Source organism: Macaca nemestrina, chromosome 16, assembly GCF_043159975.1.
Source record: "Macaca nemestrina isolate mMacNem1 chromosome 16, mMacNem.hap1, whole genome shotgun sequence".
NCBI lineage: Eukaryota > Metazoa > Chordata > Mammalia > Primates > Cercopithecidae > Macaca > Macaca nemestrina.
Window position 1 is genome coordinate 39497664 of NC_092140.1, and position 22388 is coordinate 39520051.

The window sequence follows — 22388 nt, forward strand, 5'->3', positions numbered from 1 at the left end:
TTTACCCACGGTAGGAGGAAAGGCCTCAGAGCTGTCCGAAGACGGGTAGCTGAGCTGTGAAAGTATGTGTGCAAAATCACTTCTGGGGGCTTCTGTTTTCTTAGACAAAAAAGAAGCAAGGATAGGAGACAAGGTATAGGAAGCTTGAGGTCAGACTGGAGGTATAAAACAGTCAATTGACTGGGGAATGTTGCAGGAGTTCTGAACGGTACTTAAGTCCCAAAGGAGCATTTCGAAACTCAGGTTCCTTGGAAAATATTCCCAGAGTGTTAGAAAGTGAGTTTGAAAAAACTGAGTGACTACATATTTTGGGGAACCACTGTACACTCTGCGGCCCAGTCTCCCAGAGTCACAATGCCAATTAACAAATTAACAGCCACTGCAGCACCCTCTTTGGAGGGTTGAAGAAAGATGTTTAACATTGTGTAACCAAAATTTTTCCAAATATTTGAGAGCACAGAATGTAGCAGCACCTATTAGCATTCTACAGAACAATGTTCCCCAAACTCCAATTTGGAAAATGACTCCTCCAACTAGGAAGGACTGCACTTGTTCCCCAATAGAGGCTCTTGCAGTCAGCACTATTCCATCCACAAGGAACAATGTCTGAACTATGTGGAAAATGCAAAACTTAAGAGTCTCTGGATAAAGAATTGGGCAAAAGCTCACTCATCTTTTCCTGAAGCTCCTTAGCCATGAACCACAATGAGGGTATAAAAAGCCTTCAATGACAATTCAGTCTAATGGGAAGAACAATGTGCTGGGATCCATGAATCCAAACCTGACACGCACGGGCTACGCAATCTTGGCAAGTCTTCAACACTTAAGTGTCTAAATAAGTTATCTCCACCAGTATCGGATGTAGGATACACAGTGATTAAGAGAACTTGTGTGAAGTCAGTCAACATAGTTGCAAATCTCAGCTCCATCTCTTACTAGCTGTGTTATCTTGGAAACAAGTTAACTTCCATTGGACTTAGTTTTCCCTTTTGTAAAATGGCAAAGATTTCACCTACCTCATTGGCTATCATGAGGGTTAAATGAGAAAATATACATCAAACACTTAGCACATTAATTTTTATCCATATATTGTAACAAGAAAAAGCAACAACTGATAGAAAATAGTCTTCTAAATTAAAAACTCTATGAAATTGTAAAGCAGCATTAGTTTTTTACTAATAGTGTAGCCAAGGAAACTAAATTAAGACTGTTTTTTAAAAGAAAACATATTACACAGATAGATTTGGTTCTAAATCATTGCTCCTTATCCTTTTAAAAACCAATATCCCTAATCTGTTTTTCTCCCCAGTGTTTTGACAACAGTCTATGTAGAGTTTTATCAAGCTTTGTACTGTCTTACTGCAGAAAGAAACAGCTTTTCTGTCGGGGATAATAATAGTAATAAAATCATATTGTTTTAGATCTGTGGTCTAGCATGTTCTTTACAAGCAGGTATTGCTCCTGATGGAAAAATAAAGGTTACTGAAGGGTTAACCGACTTAGTGAAGGTCAACAACATGGAACAATCATTCTGCCCATAGCGCGGCAGGGAAGTCTGTATTCCTGACATATTTATAACTCGATGGCTAAGATGTTTGCTTAATGTTCTTCTTCATTTAAAGGTCTCTGACCATTTAAACCTTTTGCCTTTTAACTTAGATGTGCTTTGCTGGCTATGAATGCCCTGTAAATACTTTCTGTATGCTCACATTAAGATCTGGACCTACCAATTTTCAGAGTTCTGCTTTGACAAAATTCCAAGGTAATTACAGCAATTGTTTTTTAAAAACATGTTCAAGTTAAAAATAAAACCTTCCTTTAGATTTGAACTTCCAAAGAATTAAATTTCCTTGCTTGTTTTAAGAAGATAATTCTTAGATTCTGTGACACTAAAAATAAGAAATACACTACATTTTGCATATAGGTTTAAAATGTATTTAAGGATGTCTGCTATTAACCTTGGAACCTGATCCAAGACCAGGCTCAGAGACAGGAGCTAAAAATCTGAAGTCTAGGTTTTATTGCCAAACCTACAGAGAATTACATCTCTCCTTTCTAACTTTGATGCTTCTAGATAAAACGGAAAAATATTTATTTGCTGCTTGATTACATGTTACTAAATAAAAGTGATATTTGTAAGTACTGCTGGGGTTAAATTATATAAATATTTTTATCAGCATATGATTATAAGAGATAGGGATCCCAAAAGTAGATGTGCATGAACAGACACAAGTCAATACACACGCACAAAAAGAGATAGAGTTACGCATGGTGTGTGTCTAGATTTTCACAGCAGACACAGCCATATGTTTCTTATCTCAGCGGCTGCCCAGTGAACTCATGCATGTGGATTACAGTTCTAGCAGGCAAGAAGCCATATAAACAATGAGTGTAACTCATAATGAAACAAAGAGCCATGCTAATAGCAAATTAGTATCCTAACAAACCCTACTCAACCAAACTTTTTTAATGAGTAATTTTGATAAATGAATACATGATATATTAATATAATAATCCCATTGAAAAAATAACCACAAGTTTGATGGTGACGGACTGTATAGCACTTTGTTCCGTAAGATATGATGGTCACATCTGCTCCCCGACTTTTGTCTAGTTGCCTTCATTATAATCTTTGTGTGGTCAGCAGGACAGGACCAAGCAAAATGGTGCCTGTTAGACAGTGGTTAAATTCCATGAACTGTTTTGTTTTTTTTCATTGCAATAGGGAAAAAAACTGCTTCTAGATTCAAAGGAATAAAGAACGGGATTTAAATTCTGTTTCTCTTTATGTAATAAATACGATGTACACTTTCTGCTTAGTGTAGGGGTGGGTGGGTAGTGTAATAATAAAGCTATAGAATTTTATTCATATAGGAAAATTTGTATATGTTAAAAGTAAGCCTTACATTTCACCTGATGTTTTCTTTTGAGAAAATACAGTCGCCCTGTTTAATTCAATGAGAAAAATATTTAATAATTGATGAGGATTTGTTGAGTTGAAAATTGTAAACAAGACAATATTTCAATATAACAGCTCGAAAATAACTAAACAGACATTCTCCATTGTATTTATTTGCCCTTTCTATAGCACCTATCATCTTAATACTAAGGCATAAAAGTACCAGGCATAATGTGAGGATGAAAATATTATGATCCCACCTAATTTTTTTCTCTCAGTGGGTTAAAATACAGTGTTCAGTCATACATATATTTTCCGTTGTTACTGTGTTTAGTTCTTGAGACTAAAAAATGCCTTGTGCACTACAAATACATAGTGATTGATGTGAAAGAAATACAAAAAAGTGACACTGTACTTTCATTTTAAAATGACTCAGTAGTTTAAATACAAATATGCAGTTATATAGTAGTGGTAGTTAATGGCCATGCTTCATGTCCTAGTTTCATTCTCATTTTTATTGTTGTTATTATTATTATTATACTTTCAAGTTCTAGGGTACATGTGCACAACATGGAGGTTTGTTACATACGTATACATGTGCCATGTTGGTGTGCTGCACCCATTAACTCGTCATTTACATTAGGTATATCTCCTAATGCTATCCTTCCCCTCCCCCCAACAATAGGACCCGGTGTGTGATGTTCCCCTTCCTGTGTCCAAGTGATCTCATTGTTCAATTCCCATCTATGAGTGAGAACATGTGGTATTTGGTTTTCTGTTCTTGCGATAGTTTGCTGAGAATGATGGTTTCCAGCTGCATCCATGTCCCTACAAAGGACACAAACTCATCCTTTTTTATGGCTACACAGTATTCCATGGTGTACATGTGCTACATTTTCTTAATCCAGTCTGTCACTGATGGACATTTGGGTTGATTCCAAGTCTTTGCTATTGTGAATAGTGCCACAATAAACATACATGTGCATGTGTCTTTATAGCAGCATGACTGATAATCCTTTATCCCCAGTAATGGGATGGCTGGGTCAAATGGTATTTCTAGTTCTAGATGGGTCAAATGGTATTTCTAGTTCTAGATCCTTGAGGAATCGCCACACTGTTTTCCACAATGGTTGAACTAGTTTACAGTCCCGCCAACAGTGTAAAATTGTTCCTATTTCTCCACATCCTCTCCAGCACCTGTTGTTTCCTGATTTTTTAATGATCGCCATTCTAACTGGTGTGAGATGGTATCTCATTGTGGTTTTGATTTGCATTTCTCTGATGGCCAGTGATGATGAGCATTTTTTCATGTGTCTGCTGGCTGTATGAATGTCTTCTTTTGAGAAGTGTCTGTTCATATCCTTTGCCCACTTTTTGATGGGGTTGTTTGTTTTTTTTCTTGTAAATTTGATTGAGTTCTTTATAGGTTCTGGATATTAGCCCTTTGTCATTCTCATTTTTAAAGAAACTTGTTCTTGTCATAGTCTTTGATAACTAGTGGAAGTCCTGAGACCCACAGTCATCTGTTGGGTCTGTCAAGTGAAATATGAAAATGGTTTCCATAATAACAATTATCGATGCACTGTACAAAATCCTTGTAATTATAGTTTTGAAGATAAAGTGATTTGAAAGCATCAGATGCCTCACGTTCCTCATTTATGCAATGGGAATTCATCCATTTACAAATATTTGTTGAGTGCCTACTACATGCTAGGCAATTTTCTACATGATGGGCTGTAGCAGCCAATAGGATGGAAAAATTATCTGGCCTTGTGGAACTCCTACTTTAGTGAAAGTGGGCTGCAGACACAGACAGACTGTAACTAACAACAACAGCAATATAATATACAGATACTTCTCAACTCACAATGGGGTTATGTGCCAGTAAACCAACTATAAATTGAAAATACTGTAAGTAAACCATGCACTTACTCTACCTTAAACTTGCTCAGAACACTTAACATTAGCCTACAGTTGGCAAAAAATCACCTAACACAAAGCCTGTTTTAAAATAAAATGTTGAATATCTCATGTAGTTTATTGAGTGTGAAAAACAGAATGGCTGTATGGGCACTCAAGGTACAGCTTCTACTGAACGCATATCCCTTTCACAGCTTCTTAAAGTCAAAAATTATTGGTTGGAACACTGTAAATTGGGCATCATCTCTATTAGATGGTGATAAGCACTATATAGAGAAAGATAAAAGGGAAGGAAGACCAGGAGTGCTTCTGAGTTTTGCAACTTGCAATAAATTAGCAAGGCTCACCTTGAGGATATGAAAGTAGTACTATAGCTTCATAGGATTCCACGAAGATTAAATTAATTATTACATGAAACATGCTTTGGACAGTGTGTGGCACATAGTAAATGCTTAATAGATGTTGGTTTAAAAAATAGGAGTGTCATCTAAGGAGGTTTTAAGAAAAGTTTTCATTTGATCTATAGTGACATTTCTTTATTTGCTATTGCCATTTTTATCTGGAATTGAGAATGAAATGGTATTTGAATTCTGTATAAAAAGCTCAAAAAGCTAATTTGTGAACTGGATAAAATGTAAAAACCATGAAACCCAAGTCTTCATGCTTCATGGATAAATTATCCACAATTTGTCTCTGTCTTGATGGAGAGAAGAGAGAAAGAGAGAGGGAGAAAGAGAGAAGAAAGAACAAAGAAGAGGCCGGGCGCGGTGGCTCACGCCTGTAATCCCAGCACTTTGGGAGGCCGAGGCGGGCGGATCACAAGGTCAGGAGATCGAGACCACGGTGAAACCCCGTCTCTACTAAAAATACAAAAAATTAGTCGGGCGCGGTGGCGGGCGCCTGTAGTCCCAGCTACTCAGGAGGCTGAGGCAGGAGAATGGCGTAAACCCAGGAGGCGGAGCTTGCAGTGAGCCGAGATCGCGCCACTGCACTCCAGCCTGGGCGACAAAGCGAGACTCCGTCTCAAAAAAACAAAAACAATAACAAAAACAAAACAAAACAAAACAAAAAAACAAACAAAAAAAGAACAAAGAAGAAAGAAGAAGGAGGAGGAGGAGGAGGAAAAGGAGAACAAGAAGGAGGAAGAGGAGGAAAGAGGAAGGAAGGAAGGAGGGAGGGAGGGAAGGAAGGAAGGAGGGAAGGAGGGACAGAAGGAAGGAAGGAAGGAAGGAAGGAAGGAAGGAAGGTCTTTGTTAAGAATTGATTTTAAGTTTAAAGTTGTATTAGGACACAGAGATGATTCTTTTAACTTCATATGTATTCTAACTTGGAAGCTGGGTCAGTTAAAAGAGATGCATGCCAAATCTAGCCAAATACTAATCTTTACAAATTAACTGAGTACACATATTTTATTGAACTAAAGTACAGAAACTATTTATTCCTTTAGATTATTTTTCTTGACAAATAACTCTATTATTCTGGTAGGCAACTATATTTACAGGTATCATAGGGTACCCACCATATCCAAGGCCTTTGGAAGTTACTTTCATTCTTTCATCAAAAAGCTTTGAGGACTTGCTATGTGCTGAGTGCCAAGTTAGGACTGGTGATAACTGAGAAGTGGTCAGACACAATTCTTGTCAAGCCTTGTAGAGCTTACAGTCTTGTACGGGAGGGCATGGAAGACCTCATTAGTTGTTCACATCCTTGTAAAGAAGGTGCCAACCCAGTTGCACTGGGAGGAAAACTGACACCAAGAAAAATTGAGCAACCTGTCAAAGGTCACACAATCAAGTGGCGAAACCAGAAATGAGTTTGTCTTTCTGGCTCTCAGGGATCAGCTCGTGCGCTGCTGCTTCACTCTCATTTGAATATGAAATGCAAACGCAGCTTATATTTTGGTAAACACAGATCTACCTTTTTAATTGCGACTTGCTTATCCAACTTTCAAAAATTAATGTTCATTTCTCAAAGACATGTAAATTCATGGAGTGGAAGGATAAGCCATAACCAGACTATGTAACTCAGTGAAGCTAAACTGTGATTCACATTTTGCCTTAGGTAAATCACACATGGATTCATTTAAAATGGACTACATTATGGTTTGTGTACTTTAATAATATAGTGACCACATTGTGCAGAAAATATAGTTAAGAAACATCAATCTTTTTTTGTAGTTTATGAGTTAATGTCCTTAAAATGATGATGGCCAATAACTTGTAAGCCAACAGTATATTTTTCTTTTTTTTTCCTGTTTGCCAGTAAGAATTCAATAGAGAGCCTCAGTAATACAGTGGTTTGCAATTTAGGACTAAAACATTATGAAACATTATATAGTAAAAAGGCAACTGCCAGTTGGTTGTCCCAAATTCCATCCAAGAGATCCTTCTTCCTGTCTGCTTTCCTGTGTTTGGTCTCCAGGAAGCCATGTGACCCAGTTCCAGCCATTGAAATATAAGCAGAATATATGGTTGAGGCTTCTGGAAAGCTTTCTAAATGGAACAGACTTGGTTTTGCTCTTAGACTTTTTTCTTCTTCCTACTATGGAGAAGGAGGGGCAGCTATATTTAAGAAAGGGAGCAGGAAAATAAAATGAAATTGGGGCTTTGGGGTGCCAGGGAGCTGCACAGTCGTGAACTGTGGCTGCTTATTTTTGAACTTCTTGTTTCACTGCAAGGGATGGACAAAAATATGTATCTTTAACTGGGATTAGTTAGGTTTTTCCATTGTTTGTAGATGAAAGCTATGGAAATCAATATCATAATCTCCCTCCCTCCCTTGTTTCCTCTTGTTTTCATTTTATTTTATTTTCATGTTTCTGACCAAGTTTCATTTCTTTCTCCCTCTCTGTTTTTCTCTATCAGCTATCTAATTTATTTTGGCTTCAACTGTGGTAGAACCAATTATCTATTTGATGACTCTCAAATTTATTAAAACTAAAAATAAATGAATCCTCCTGAATTAAGGAGTGACATATAAGATCGTTTCCCATTCTCTTTTCTTTGTACTCCTTCCTCAAAATATCAAGTTGCTGAATTCTAAGAGTCTGAATTTGTAATGTCTTTCATAGTTGTTCCAACCTCCATTTCTTGATCTGCAGTCCAATGCTATACCCCTGAGCTATACTCCCTCCTCCAACCTCTTTTTTTTTTTTTTTTTTTTGGTTTGAGAAGGAGTCTCGCTCTGTCGCCAAGGCTGGAGTGCAGCAGCACAATCTCGGCTCACTGTAAGCTCTGCCTCCCGGGTTCACGCCATTCTCCTGCCTCAGCCTCCTGAGTAGCTGGGACTACAGGCGCCCGCCACCACGCCCGGCTAATTTTGTTTCGTATTTTTAGTAGAGACGGGGTTTCACCATGTTAGCCAGGATAGTCTTGATCTCCTCACCTCATGATCCGCCCGCCTCAGCCTCCCAAAGTGCTGGGATCACAGGCGTGAGCCACTGCGCCTGGCTCCAACCTTCATTTCTTATTATATCAACATGATATCAGTTTCTCATGATTTCTTAGCCAGGCTATGTAATAGGAGTTGTATTTAGCCCATCCCATCCACCAATGTCCCATTTATATTCCCAGAGTTCAATCTTTACTCATCAAAGAATTAAAACTCAAGCCATTCTTGTTTACCAATTTAAGATGTTTTACTCCAAAACATCCCAATACTAGCAAGAACACAGGGAAAATGGCACTCTCAAATATGATGGTGTAATTGTAAACTGGTAAAATGCTTTTTTTCCTTAGACACAGGGTCTTAATTGCTTAGGCTGATCTTAGCTCACTAAGGCCTTGAACTCCTGGCATTAAGCAATCTTCCCACCTCAGCCTACTGAGTAGCTGGGATTACAGGCACATGCCACCACTTCCAGCTTATTTATTTTATTTTTTTATTTTTGGTAGACAGAGTCTCTCTACGTTTCTCAGGCTGGTTTCGAACTTCTGGCCTCAAGCAATCCTGTCACCTCTGTTTCCCAAAGTGTTGAGCCTATAAGTGTGAGCCACTGCAGCTGGCCATAAACTGATAAAATACTTTTGAAAAATAATTTGGCAGTAGGTTTCTACAACAGCAAAAATAAACTCATATTCTCTGTTTCAGTAACACAACTTAGGGGAAACTATCTAAAATAAATAAACATTTTGTTTTTACAAGTGAGAGGCTAAGACATTCACTATTATGTAAATACAATTGCAAACATTTGGGAAAATTCTAATGTTACATGCTATATAGTTATTAGTTTTATCTAAGCTCTTCTTAATAGCTAGATTAATGTATTACATATAGCAAGAAATTAAAGTGGTATTTTGCAAACTAGATATACTTTAGTGGAATTAAATTATTTCCATGGAGAGTACTATTTTCATTTGTAAAGTTAAAAAAGCAAGTATACCTATAGTTCAGATCTCATATGGCTCAATTTATTATATTTTAAAATGCAGATTATTTGCTACTTTACAGCTCTAATGTTTATAATCTCAAAACTTGCAAATGTCATTTTTTAAAAAACAAATTTGCTGTGAATTTTCCTTCTGGTATTAAAAAATTGAATGTTTTTAATTTAATACAATAGAATGCATCTAATTTTAATAAAAAAATGAAGAGGAATATAATGGAATAAATTTTAAATAATTCCATATGAAAGAGAAAATGGAATTAGGTAAAAATGCTCCAAATCTATTATATTTATATAAAAACTTCTACTTAAAAGAAAGTTGCTTGAGGAACATTGCTAGAATTAATGTTCAAAAGGTATTTATCAACACATTGCAGAATTTTGTTATTTTCAATATGTGCACCCAAATGGAAACTCAAGTTTTAATGTATGTCATTCTAAGTTTATATATTATAGTTGTTTCATAGATTCAAGAAGCATTCATTAATCACCTACTATGTGCAAAACAGCGTGAGAGTAAAAGAAAGGCTAAATAGGTGATTAAAGTATAGCTCTTGTTCCGAAAGGGGTTACATGTGACAGGTGAGCCAACAATACTTCATGGAAATAAGAAAGGTGTGAGAACCCGAAGAATAAATGAGGGAATCAACATTTATTGGATGCTTACTTGGGCCAATATATCTCCCATTGGCACAGGTAAGCACCTAATAAATGTTAATCCTTCAATGTGGGGAAAATATTATTTAAGTAGGTGGAAAAATAGAGAATCAGAAAAAAGATGAAAATCCAGCTAGTCAGCAGCTGAAGCACTCTTTCCATTATACCATAAGAAGCTCCAAGAAGGGAAAGACAACTTTTTGGTGAGAGGATGGATACGTACACATGTATGTGGGGTATCCAGGAATCGTTTTTAGAGGATTCCAGAGAGGACAGAGGAAGATCATCGCAACATGTGTGCACAGGCTGGAGGGGAAAGTATGAGGTATGAATATGGAAGTGGGGCCCTTATGTGTCATAGTATTTTATTGTAACTAATTTGTGCCATTAATTGTAACATTCCAATTGTGCCTAATTGTAACATTAGAGAATTATAACATATCTATCTAAAGATAGATATGATAAGATATGTTAGATGATAGATTTAGATATGTTATAACATATCTAAAGATAGATATGTTATAATTAGTGGATGTGAGGGAAAGGGGGCTAGATGCAGAGCTCAGAGCTGGGAAGCAGACATGATAGTGGAGGTGACGCTGGAAAAGGCCTGCATGAAAGTGACTGGAGGAAGGTGGAAAAGAAGACACATCTGAAGATGTGATGAAGACATTTAAACTAGAAGGACTGAAAACTGTATTGATTGCAATAAAACAAAGTTATGAAATGGCATTTTCCCCCTAATTTGCAGACAGCTCATCCCCCAAATCAAAACATGTTGTTTACCAAGTAATCACATAATATCACCAGCTGTTTGCAGTTATAGTAAGGCTTTTACATGTCTTTCTCACTTTCTCATACTTCAACAGGAAGATTCCCCTTTGCTGCACATTATTGCCAAGATATGACACGTGAAAAATACAGGCATTGAAAACCTAACAGTACATGTTCACTTTAGGCCTTAGGAAAAAAAAAATAAAGATTATATTTTAAAATTTGTTCAGAGTTCTGGAAATAAGCTTTATTTTCACTTCTAGTTAATTTCAATCTTTCAACATAGCTTTTACTTATAAAATAGACTTAATTCCTATCCTCTCCCTTGAAATTATATTAGTGCTAAATCATCTACGGTTTCACTAATCCAAAGCCTTACATCTCTAAATGTACACAGATATTGAGCAGAGTTTTTGCCTTAGAGAAATCTGGGTGAGGTACAGGTAATGCTCGTAATACTGTAAAAGATTTTTCCGGCCGGGTGTGGTGACTCACGCTTGTAACCCCAGCACTTTGGGAGGCCGAGGCGGGCGGATCACCTGAGGTCGGGAGTTCAAGACTAGCCTGACCAACATGGAGAAACCCCATCTCTATTAAAAAATACAAAAATTAGCCAGGCGTGGTGGTGCATACCTGTAATCTTAGCTACTCCTGAGGCTGAGGCAGGAGAATCATGTGAACGCGGGAGGTGGAGGTTGCGGTGAGGTGAAATCGTGCCATTGCACGCCAGCCTGGGCAACAAGAGTGAAACTCCATGTCAATAAATAAATAAATAAATAAATAAATAAATAGAAATAAAAAATTAAAAAAAGATTTTTCTAACCACTAATTTTTCAAAGACAGTATCACCACTGGTTGAGTATAAGAAGAACTGACAAAAAGTTTGTCGGCAGGTAACATTTACTTTTATATTAACAACATTATTTCTAGTTGTAAATTTTCCTGTTGTTAGAATTAGATATTTTATCTGCTTTGAGGGTGTTTGGGTGTGGTTTTCTTTTCTGGACAATGTGTTAGGTAAAAGAAATTCAATGCATGTGTTATGTGTAAGCAATTCAGAATACCAAACTTTACCTTGTTCATAATTCATCCTTCTTTTGGTTATGTAAAACTAAGTAAGTGAAGTTTTTATATAGAGTTAGGGAAATGGGTTATCATTCTTTATCAAAATCATCTTGGTTTTAAACAGAATTGAAGCCATATAGTATTGGATTCGACAGATAATTTCAAACCCCAAATTCTATGATTGTACTTTCTCACTACACATTCTTTTACATGGTCTGCCTGATTAAGGATTGAAATAAATTTGCCATCTTTACATTTTCTGACTTTTCACATCTCTGCAAACACAGAGGTAGAGAGGAAAAAGGTCTGAACATTAAAAATGTGCACCTTTGCCAAGGTAGTGTACTTTTCCCTATCTTCTTCCCTTCCGTCCACAACTTACTTTTCTTTAAATCTAAATTCTATATGGAGATAGAATTACATGAACTGGCTTGGAAACGCATGCCTGTGTGTGTACACACACATACACACACACTCTCCTCTAGTGATCTCACTCCGTTATCATCCATGCTTTGTATTCTTCCAAATGTTTTTGCTCTTTTACACCCACCTCAAGTCCACACAACGAAGTGATTCTCTCTTCTAAACCTGTTTTTCTCTTCTTTCTCCTTTCGCTTTTCATAGCTAACAAGTTCTTTCTTTAAGATTTCTACTCCGTATCTGTCAACAATTTTAAAAATCTGCATTTTTTTCCTCCCCAATGCTTGAAGTACTTTTTCTTTTAACCATACAGGGTATCCAGACTCTAGGTACTAACCTCCACCTACCCCTAGTTTCCTTATCCCTCTGGAATGGGTTCTTGTAGTTTGTTTGCTATCTTTCATCACTCTCCTAACATGCCCGTGGCTGTTGCCATAGGAAGGGAGTCCAGTTTGCTTTTCCACGTGCAGAAGCACTCGCTATACAATATATTTATGGTCTATCCGCCACTCACCTCATTCAAGAAAGAGCTGTTAGTACAAGAACTGCCACAATGACATAATTTCTTACAGCATCCTTCCACCCTTACAGTAAAACTCCCTTCCTTCACTCCCTGCCCAACCTAGACGGAAACTTCAGTGATTCTAGTAGAGGCAAGTTTCTCGTTGAAATCCTGCGCAGTTGTCGATAGTCTACTGCTTTTCAAACTTGTGTTTTTACATCGTTTCCATCCGGATGTAGCAGAGTGCAAAGGGCTGTTTACCGTAGGCCCAGGATCGGATCAGGGAGTAGGAGCTGTGGCTGCGTTCCCCGGAACAGAGACCGCACACCGAGGACCGACTCCTCAACCCCCCACTCCCACTGGGTTCCCGACGCCCTCGCTGTGCCCGTGCCTTCCCGCTCCCGCTGCCTAGGCTACTTCGCTCGAGGAGTGCTCCACAAATTTCAGACATTTGTTCCTCTTCGAAACCTCAAGACCAGGAGAGACCCCTCCTCTGCACCCTGCTGTCTTCCTAAGACGCATCTTAGGCTGTGGGACTCCTCCTCTAGGTTGGACCACCCTTCCCATTTTCCCCAGAACCTAGGAGTGGCAGGAGGCAGAGAACGCACCAGGCAGACGCCGCCTTTGTTGTCATTAGGAACGCACACTGGGCCTGAAGTGGCTGGAAACCGCCACATCGATGGGGAACCCGGCTGGCCCTGGCTCACACTGGTGCCTTCGCTCTCATTTCCTGCTTCTCGGCCTCTCCCTTGTTTCTCTTCCCACCCCACTCCACGCCACAGTACAGCAAAGCTTTCTCTCCGCACACAAACTTCCCCTTCCCGGCGTTCCCACCACCCTGGCGGTTTCCCACGCGGGGCGGGGCGGGACGGGGGCGCAGGGCAGGGACGTACTGTAGTGCCCGGAGCGCCGCGCTCACCTAGGATGGTGAGGAGGCGGGTCCGCAGCCTCCCGCCCCCTCCCGCCGCGCGCCCCGCCCGCCCAGCCGCTTCCGCCCCGTCTGCTCCCCGCCCCCGCCGACCCTCCGGCGCGGCGCTGACCCTGCGCCCTCCGAGCAGCCGCGGGAACGGCGGGGCCGCCTGGCCGCCTCCTCCCTCTCCCGCCCCACAATCCCGCGGATCCGCTCCCCGGAGCGCGGAGGCGGGGAGGGAGGGGCTGCCAGGGAGAGCGTCAAGGACTCGGTTTTGGGCCGCCCGCTTCTCGGGGCTCCGCTCTGGGCGCGGGGCAGTGGGGCTGGACTCCCTTCCCCGCCGCCCCTGGGCGCCGGTGGGGTCTGCAGCTCCCGCTTCCTCTGCCCCAGTCCTGCAAGTTTGCTTGCTTTCCCACAAAACTGGCGCGGGCAGGGCCCCTTCTCTGGGGTGGCGAGGCCAGGCGCGCGTTTCCGCCTCGCCCCCATTCATCCCGCCAAGGTGAAGTGCCGGGAGATGGGGCGCCCCCGCCTCGCCCGCAACGTGCGTCGCTCGGGAACCCAAACAATGACTCCCCTGCCTGCCGCGCCCGGCCCTCCGCCTGTCCCACCCGCCCCACCGGCGCGCGGGGCTGCCCCTGCTCGACCCCATTGTTGCCCAGCGCGGGCGATGCCCGGCTCCCGGGGGCGGTCCCCGCGAGCGGCCCCGCAGCCCCGGCCGGCGGCCCGGGCCGGCTCCGCCCACACCTTTCCAAGTTCGCTGGCGGGCGAGCCGCAGGGCTGGCCCGGGCGACGGCCGCCTCCCGCCACTGCGCGCCCCCACCCGGGCGGGTGCGGCGAGGGGTGGGGGCCCAAGCGGGCTGCGCGCTTTCTGTGTTCCCGAATTCTCCTAAGCCTGCCTGGCGCGCTCTGACACAAAAGAGGGGACTTTCTCGCTTCTCGGCGCGAGTCCTTGCCCGGCGAGTTGCCCTCCAGGAGTCCCTCCCTCCGCGAGTCCCCACGGGCCACCTAGGCCCCCTCGGCCGACTACTCCCCGAGCTCCCAGGGCCATGTTTAGGTTTTTTGGGGTGCCGCAGCAAAGTGGTGCAGGTGAAAGGGAAGGGCGGCCGAGGCCCGGGGCCGAGGGGCGGGGGCAGGGGTGGGGCGGGGTGGGGCGGGGTGGAGGCGCCGCGGACCCAGCCCGGCGGTCCGGGTGGGGAGGCGAGGGCCGGGCAGTGGGTGTTGCCTTCTACCTCTGCGAGCGGGGAGGGGTTAGTTTCCCACAGGGGATTTCAACCATCACACTCAGATCCCGCCTCCTAATCCTCGGGCGGAGCGGCTCGGGGGCCCCATTTTATGGCAATAAAGCGACTTAGCGCCTGCTGAGCGAGCCCCTCCCCGCCGCCGCCCCCGCCCTCGGCCCCACCCCGGGGCTCGCCCGCAGCGGCGGGGCTTTGTTTCTGGGGAGGAGGACCCGGAGCTCTTTTGTTTGGGGGTTTCTTGTTTTCGGCCCCCCCTCACCTCACCCCGCCCCACCCCACCCCAAGCGCCTCTCCGGTTTCCTGAGCTGCGGGCTGCGAGGGAGGAGAAGCGGCGTCCTGCAACCCCCTCGGCTGGGCCCCGGGGTAATTCGATGCGGGCCTGGCGAGGCTCCCCACACTAGACCGGGGCTCGCGTCTCGGCAGCCTCCACCCACCGGCCCACCCTACATTTAGCGCATCATGTGATCCGGGTAAGTCATTTGCAAGTACAACAGTTCCCCGGGTTGCCCCCCATTCATTTCCTGAGAACTGCAGAGAGCCGCTGAGAGGCTCTGCGTGTGCGTGTGCGCGGGTGACGCCGTGTGTGTGCGAGTGAGTGTGTGTGTGTGCGCGCGCGCGCGTGTGAGAGAGAGAAAGGGAGAGAGAGGGGGACTCTGTGTGAGGGAAAGAAAACAATTTCTCCTGCTCTGCAGCTTCTGTTCAGGTCTGTGCCGATTCCGTTTCTTATCAAAATAAACAACCCCCTCTTTTTTTTTTTGCCATCCCAAATCAGACCGTATTCTCTTAACGTGTTTTATTTTCCTTCTGTCATCTGCTCAAGTTAAATCATTTTGGTTGGTCTGTGTTCTTAAAGGGGGAAAGTGCTGGGAAGCGGGAGGGGGCCGGGGAAGGGCGATGCTGTTGCAAAGCAAGTAGCGTCGGTCGGATTCGTGGAGAAGAAAGAAGGAGGTTTCTTTCCCCCTCCCCTAATTTTTTTTTTCAGAAGAAGTTATCAAGTAACGTGAATTAAGCAAATGTTTTTCTACCCCTAGTGGAATTGTTGGTTGCAGTGTTTGCCTGACAGTTGCCAAGGATGAGAAATAAAACCCCAGGGCTGAACTTGGGGGGGAGGGGGGCTTGTGGAAGTAGTTGGCCCCCCGACCTCGAGAGGGGTGGATGAATAGCTCCGCACCGGGGCCGTGTGGGCTGTGTGTGCGCACTGGAGAGAGTGGAGGGGAAGGGGTTAAGGCGGAGATGACACCGCTGGCATGAATAGTGCTCCTGGTGCTACATTCATTATTGTCTCTGGTCGTAATGATGTGTAACTGTCACTTGCTACAGTGCCTGGTCCATGCAAGTAGCCAGGGGCTGGCCGGTGGCTGTTATTTTCAATTACGGGGGACCTGGCCGGAGTTGACAAGGGGCAACTTTGCACGTCCACCTGGGCCGGGAACCCGCAGAGCCGGCCTGGGAGCCACTTCTTGCCTTAGAAGCTCACTCTGAGGGTTCGGACTTGACCTCCGCGACATTAGTTGGTATTCACGTTAGATGCTCCCCTACGGGGAGAATCAATCCTGCTTTTGTTGAGTAGAGAGCTGTCTGCAAGAACTTTGAAAACTTTTATCTTTGGGGGAAAGGGTGGGGTGCACTCAACAGTTTTGTTTCGCAGTGCATTTGAGGCAAATGCTTGGAAAAAGTACCAATTCCTTTGTTATATGCCCTGCAGCTTCCCAACCCCCTTCACCCTGCGCTTCGAGTTTTGCATACTTTAATGGTAATAGTCTTATTTCAGCTGATAAAACCTGACTGTTGAGTTAAAGAGTATTAATACAACGGAATGTGTGATGTGGATAAACAGTTTGTGTAGTTAGTATTGTCAGCCCTCTAATTTAACTGTGTAGATGGCTTAAGTGTCGTTCTGTATGGATAGTTTTGAATAATTCCACTAGCTAATGGAATTCTCGGCCGAGCATTCTGATATTTTATTTTACACCAGCGTTAGCTTCTGTTTCCCTGTAACATCAGAGAGACGAGCAACTCTATTTACATTTAGTGCGTGTGCATCTAGTGACTTCGGTAGACATCTGCCAATCAAATACACGTCATTCTGCAAAACCACCTAGACGCTTCCATGCCCTTTTCTTACTGGACGATAGAGTTGTTTAGATAAGTAAATACTTTGAAATAAATTTGGTGGCTTTTAGCAAGAAGCGTTTTGTGATGGGAATAGGAGTGGTCACTTTGAAGAGTGGGTGTATATCGTCTTCTAAGAAACGCTTTTAGAACTGACATTTAATTAAAACAGTGGACCCCCCTCCCTCAAGGAAAAAAGCTTGCTTGTGCTGTCCTCAGACCTCATTCACATGTTGTGTGCATATTTTAAAACCCCATAGAAATTGGTTCCGATAAAGGACTATACTTAGAATAGAAAATTTTAAACTGTAGAAGCATGGTGGAAATAGGATGTTGAAGGACAAACGTTTCAGTTGCGTAAGTTACATCTTTATTGTTGCAGACCGGTCAATCTTGGTACTAGATTGAGTATATTAAGCTCCTCTGAGTTGGGGAAAGAGCAATTTGAGCATATAAAAATTAGGAAAGAGGTTTATTATTCTACCAATTAATAACTATTATGAAACGTACTGGGAAAATTTGAAATTTGAAATGTTTTCACATACAATTTTCATAATTTTGAACTAAGACCCTGTAACAAACATAACTGTGCCACGTTAAACAAAACATTCTTCAGGCTTTCTGTTTATTTTTGAAATCCTTCAGTTATTTATGTACTACTTATCAATGCAGTCAGCTGAACTTAATTGTGGAATGCTTTTTATTACTATTTATTGAAAAAAATTGTGCTAATGAGTCCTTAATATTCTCCACACCGCCCCCCCCCCCCCCCCGCCAAGTTCTTTTTTCAGAAATGACTATCATTTGGGAGGAAATGGTCCTGGTCTAGCATTTGAGACCTTGACCTTAGCAACTCTTGGCCGGTGGTTGTTTACTACAGCTGCAGCCTCTGTGTGTGCTGAAAGGGAAGGTCTGCAAACACTAGTGCACTCACTCTCCCCAGGCCAAGGGGAGAACAAATTGGGATGCTTGACGTTCATTCTGAAGAGCATGCGTCTGGCCTGTAATATCCATCGTGTTCTGGTCATGTGAAAATATACATGTTGCTCAGGGTTATTTTCCCTGCCTCCTGTGCAGGGAAATTAGGCACTTTAAACAGGCTCCAGTGAGTTTTAGATGTTACAGTATATCATGAAGCAGGTTGTTATCAACTTAGTGAAATAATTCGGCCTTAAATATAGGTGTGTTTTATCTTGGCAGAGACAACATAAGTGCTTAGGCCTCTAGGCCTATGCTGAGAGCATTTTGAATTCAAGCCAGTGTTGGTTAATCTAGAGTTTGGAGTAACCTTACCCGGTGAAGGGATGTTGTTAAGTAGATGAACATATAAAGGTCCTGGACATTTTTTTTCCATTATACAAAATGGAAAGCATGGAACTTTATGTTTTTGCAAATTAATAATATTACAGTGATCCCATTAAATTGGAGGATCAAATGGTTTGTTTTTTTTATATTGTGAGAGAAGCAGTCAAGTTCATAAATCTAGCTGTAGATTGTGTATTGAACTAGAAAACTAGTAATGGCACAAACTCATTTGGAAAGTTTGTGTTTATAAGTTTTTCTACTTGCCAGTTGCATGTTGATTAATGAACATGAGCTAAAATCCCAAGACAGTTTCATTCAAAATCTCAACACCATTATTACCTTTTCTGCTTAGAAAACAGCTTTTTTTTTTTTTTTTTTTTTGAGTCAAGGTCTCACTCTGTCACCCAGGCGGGACTGAAGTAGCATCATCATAGATCAAATTCCCGGGCTCAAGGGATCCTCCCATCTTAGCCTCCCAAGTAGGCAGGGCTGCAGATGCACGCTGCCACACCCAGCTAAAAATTTTCTTGTAGACATGAGGTCTTACTGTGTTGTCCAGGCTGGATCTTGAATTCCTGGCCTCAAGTAAACCCCTGCCAAAGTGCTGGGATTATAGGCATCAGCGACTGTGCTGGCTACAACTTTAATTTTTTAAATAAGTCTGAAATAGGTTGTAGTTGCTTCTCTGTCATTTTCTATTTGAAAATACTGTATTCTCATAGACTGGAAATGGCTTATATTTTTGCCCAGTGTTTGTTTTTCCTTTCGAACTCACACTTACTTGTTTTTCAGCCTGCAATTTATTCACAGCTTTCAACTTTTAACTGTGTACAAAATGTAAGGGTAAAAATATTAAAATTAAATAACTGGCAACGCCCTATAACCACAGCCTTAACTCATCTACCACAACCACTCCTCCCAAAAGCAAGCAAGTAAACAGATGGGCCTTGCCCTATGCCCAGAAGGTCAACAGTCTTAGGCTCTGTTAGACCTGCTTAGGATCCGAAGCCCAGCCCAGAGAGCTGCCTGACATCCACCCTCCAGAATTCATTTTTAGGGCCTAGGTTGGCCACACCCCATCTGATGTCAGCTATTGAGTTCTTGTGGTACAGAACACATGCTGTGGATTAAATGGTTACTTTCTCTATATTGTCAGTAATTACGTGACAAAAGGATTTTTCTGTTTTGGGTGTTTATTGTCATAAAGTGGCTACTTGAGTAGTCTCATTGCTCCTTAAAAATTTGTTTTGGTCGACAGTAGATTACAGGATATTCACCCAAAGAATTCTGCTCTAGTATGGTCTTTCTTCCTTTTTTTTTTTCAACTTAAAGTCATGCATTTCTTTTGTTGCTACTCTCATGGTCTACATTTTTGAATATTTATTAGTGTAATAATTAGACTGCTCCAAACACATTTGCTGTCTGGTGCAAAAGTAGCAGGAAGCCCTTACTGCTGTATTGCTGCGTGGAAGGTGACAGGGGAATAAATTAGGAGACCTTTGGGATAGTTTCCCCACCCCTATCCAAGACTATAGAAGCTACCATGATAACTACCTGCTGGCTCTGACAGCCGTGAATTGTGTCCCAAGTGTGACATTCGCCATGCTTTTCAGTATGTATGGCCTTTCACGGTAATTCCTGGGATGATGTGTATGTGTGCAGTTGGCCCTCTTTATTTGTGGATTCTGCATTAAGGGAGTCAACCATAGATTGAAAACATTCAAGAAAAAAATATACAACAATAAAAATGATACAAATAAAAAAACCATAACGATTTATATAGCATTTACGTTGTATAAGTGATTGTAAGTAATCTAGAGATGATTTAAAGTATGTAGGAAGATGTGCACAGGTTGTATGCAAATACTGCATTATTTTTTATAACGGACTTGAGCATCCATGGATTTTGGTATCCGCTGGGGGATGGGATCTTGGAGTCAATCCTCCAAGGATACTGAAGAATAACTACATACTGTATATACATATATATTCATTATCTTGTATGTCTATATGTGTATGTATATATTTATTATTTATATTCATATGTTTTTACGTGTTTTTGTAGTCTATATTAGTATATAACGCACCCACACACATAACGCACCCACACACACCATACACAAGAGCAAGAATTATAGTAAAATTTCATGACTAAGAAAAACATTAAAAAGCCACACGTGTATACAAAAGGGGGAAAAACAGTCTTTTAAAAAAATTCTGTTTAGTAATACTGTGCTGACTTTGAGATTATCGAACTAACTCATAATAAAACAGAAAAACAACCCTGCCTTAAAGAAAACAAACCTAAATGGCAACCAAGTTAAATTATTCCAAAACAATGTAAAGAAAACCTTCCTTCATTTCATAATGAATGGTAACCTCTAAGATTATACATCCTTGAATCGTAACTAATTTCAGGGGCAGAAATATCTCACTTCGAGTCTTGCTCTCTTGCTTACTAGCTGTGGATGACCTTGGTCAAATTTCTTAACCTCTCTGAGTCTGTGAAATGGAAAAAATAATATGTAGCTTACAGGGCTGTGGTGAGGGTTAAATGGGGTAATGTGGCCAAAAGTCACTTTGTAAAACTACAAAGTTCTCATGTGGCAACTGATTTGATGGGAAAAGCACTCCAGCTGTACCTCCACTGCCCCAGCACTGCCCTCCCCTGAAAGGGATAAACTTTCCTGCTTCTCAAAGTGAGCATATAAATTACGCTTATGGGGAAGGAATTTCCGAGTGTGGGTAGAAAACTTCTGGCAGTCAAAGGTCATGAATTCCATTCCTGTCTCACCAGAGATTTGCTCTGTGACCTTGAGAAAGTCACTCTTAAAAAGTTTCAACGTAGTTGGTATAAAAGTTACTGATTATTAATATTTATATAATACAGGTGAAGTATCCAAGCTTGTCAAAAGAAAAACACATGAAATTACAGTTCACATGGTCATTTACAGAAAATTGAAAATAAAGATGAACAATGATTAGAGATTGAAAATCTGCAGACTACTTATTTAATGAGTCACCTGAAGGTACTATCAACTGGTCATTAAAAAACAGCCCTTAATTTTAGAAATAGAATTATTAAAGTTGTGATGTACTATAATTTCGAGCAGTACATTGAACTGCAAATCCCTAGTTAAATCAAGATTGCGTTGATTAAGCTATGTCTGATTTATGGTTTAAAAGTCACTTGGTTAGACTCAAACATTGTTGCAACATGCTATATGTTGTTCTTAACTAAAACATTATATAAAACGCACAATAAAGGTAGATAATAAGGCTCTTACATGTTATTTGTACATTTATTGAATACCTATTTATAATCACACACTTACATGACTTCTCCCCAACTGCATTTTCTCCAGTTAAAAAAGAAACAAAACAAATTTTTTTATACCCTTGCAAGAGCAAAGAAACGAACTCAAACTAGCTCTTCAATATAACTCCTTTAGACTCTTTCCATGTCACAGGTATCTTGCCTGACTTCGATTCATGTTACGATTATCACTGCAAATATCAACATTACTTTTTGTGGGACTTTCTTATTTATCATCTCTTGCTTTAAGAATACACTGTGTTCCAGTCAGTATTCTCAGGCCCCACAGCTCATAGTATTCCTTCTGGTGTTAAATGTTTGTTAATTTGCCTTGTTCAAAATGCCACTGTCGTGGTCTTTTCCAACCTAAGTAGCTAAATATATTCAACTCTGTCAACCATTCCTCAATTCGCTTTATTTTCCTGAAGAAAAAAAAAATTATTTCTTCTTGCAAAAAGAAATCTTGTAGTATAGTAGAATTAAACCATGCTGCATTTATAAATATTTGCTCCAGTGTATTGATGCCTCTCTTAAAAGCTGCCCTTCAGGCCAGGTGTGGTGGCATGTGCATGTATTCCCCGTTGCTTGGGAGGCTGAGGCAGGAGGATCCCTTGATCCCAGAGTTCAAGGCTGCAGTGAGCTATGATCAATCGAGCCAATGTACTCCAGCCTTGAAAACCCTGTCTCTAAAACAACAACAGTAACACCAACAGCCATTCAGAGTAAATAGTGGGTACAAAATAAAATACTCCTTATTGTATACCTAGTATAATACAGAAGTTAAGAACTTGGTTTTTCATATGTTAGTTTGTTTAATATGTACTCTTTAGTAAACAGGTACTGGTATACCTTGGTTTTTATATCATTGACTTTTCAAATAACTGGC

General features: G+C 41.4%; 1 protein-coding gene across 7 annotated transcripts in view; it reads left to right on the forward strand.

The window, feature by feature from the left end:
• Positions 1-22388, forward strand: part of LOC105481754 (KLF transcription factor 12) — a 618039-nt gene that overhangs the window by 153261 nt on the left and 442390 nt on the right. For 2 of the 7 annotated variants that reach the window (XM_011741486.3, XM_011741484.3), the window contains exon 1: positions 15259-15472. The exons of 1 other annotated variant lie outside the window; for it this stretch is intronic. The gene's annotated coding sequence lies outside the window, so the exon portion shown is untranslated. 4 more of the 7 variants (XM_011741485.3, XM_071081216.1, XM_011741490.3 and 1 more) reach the window with 4 other exon arrangements.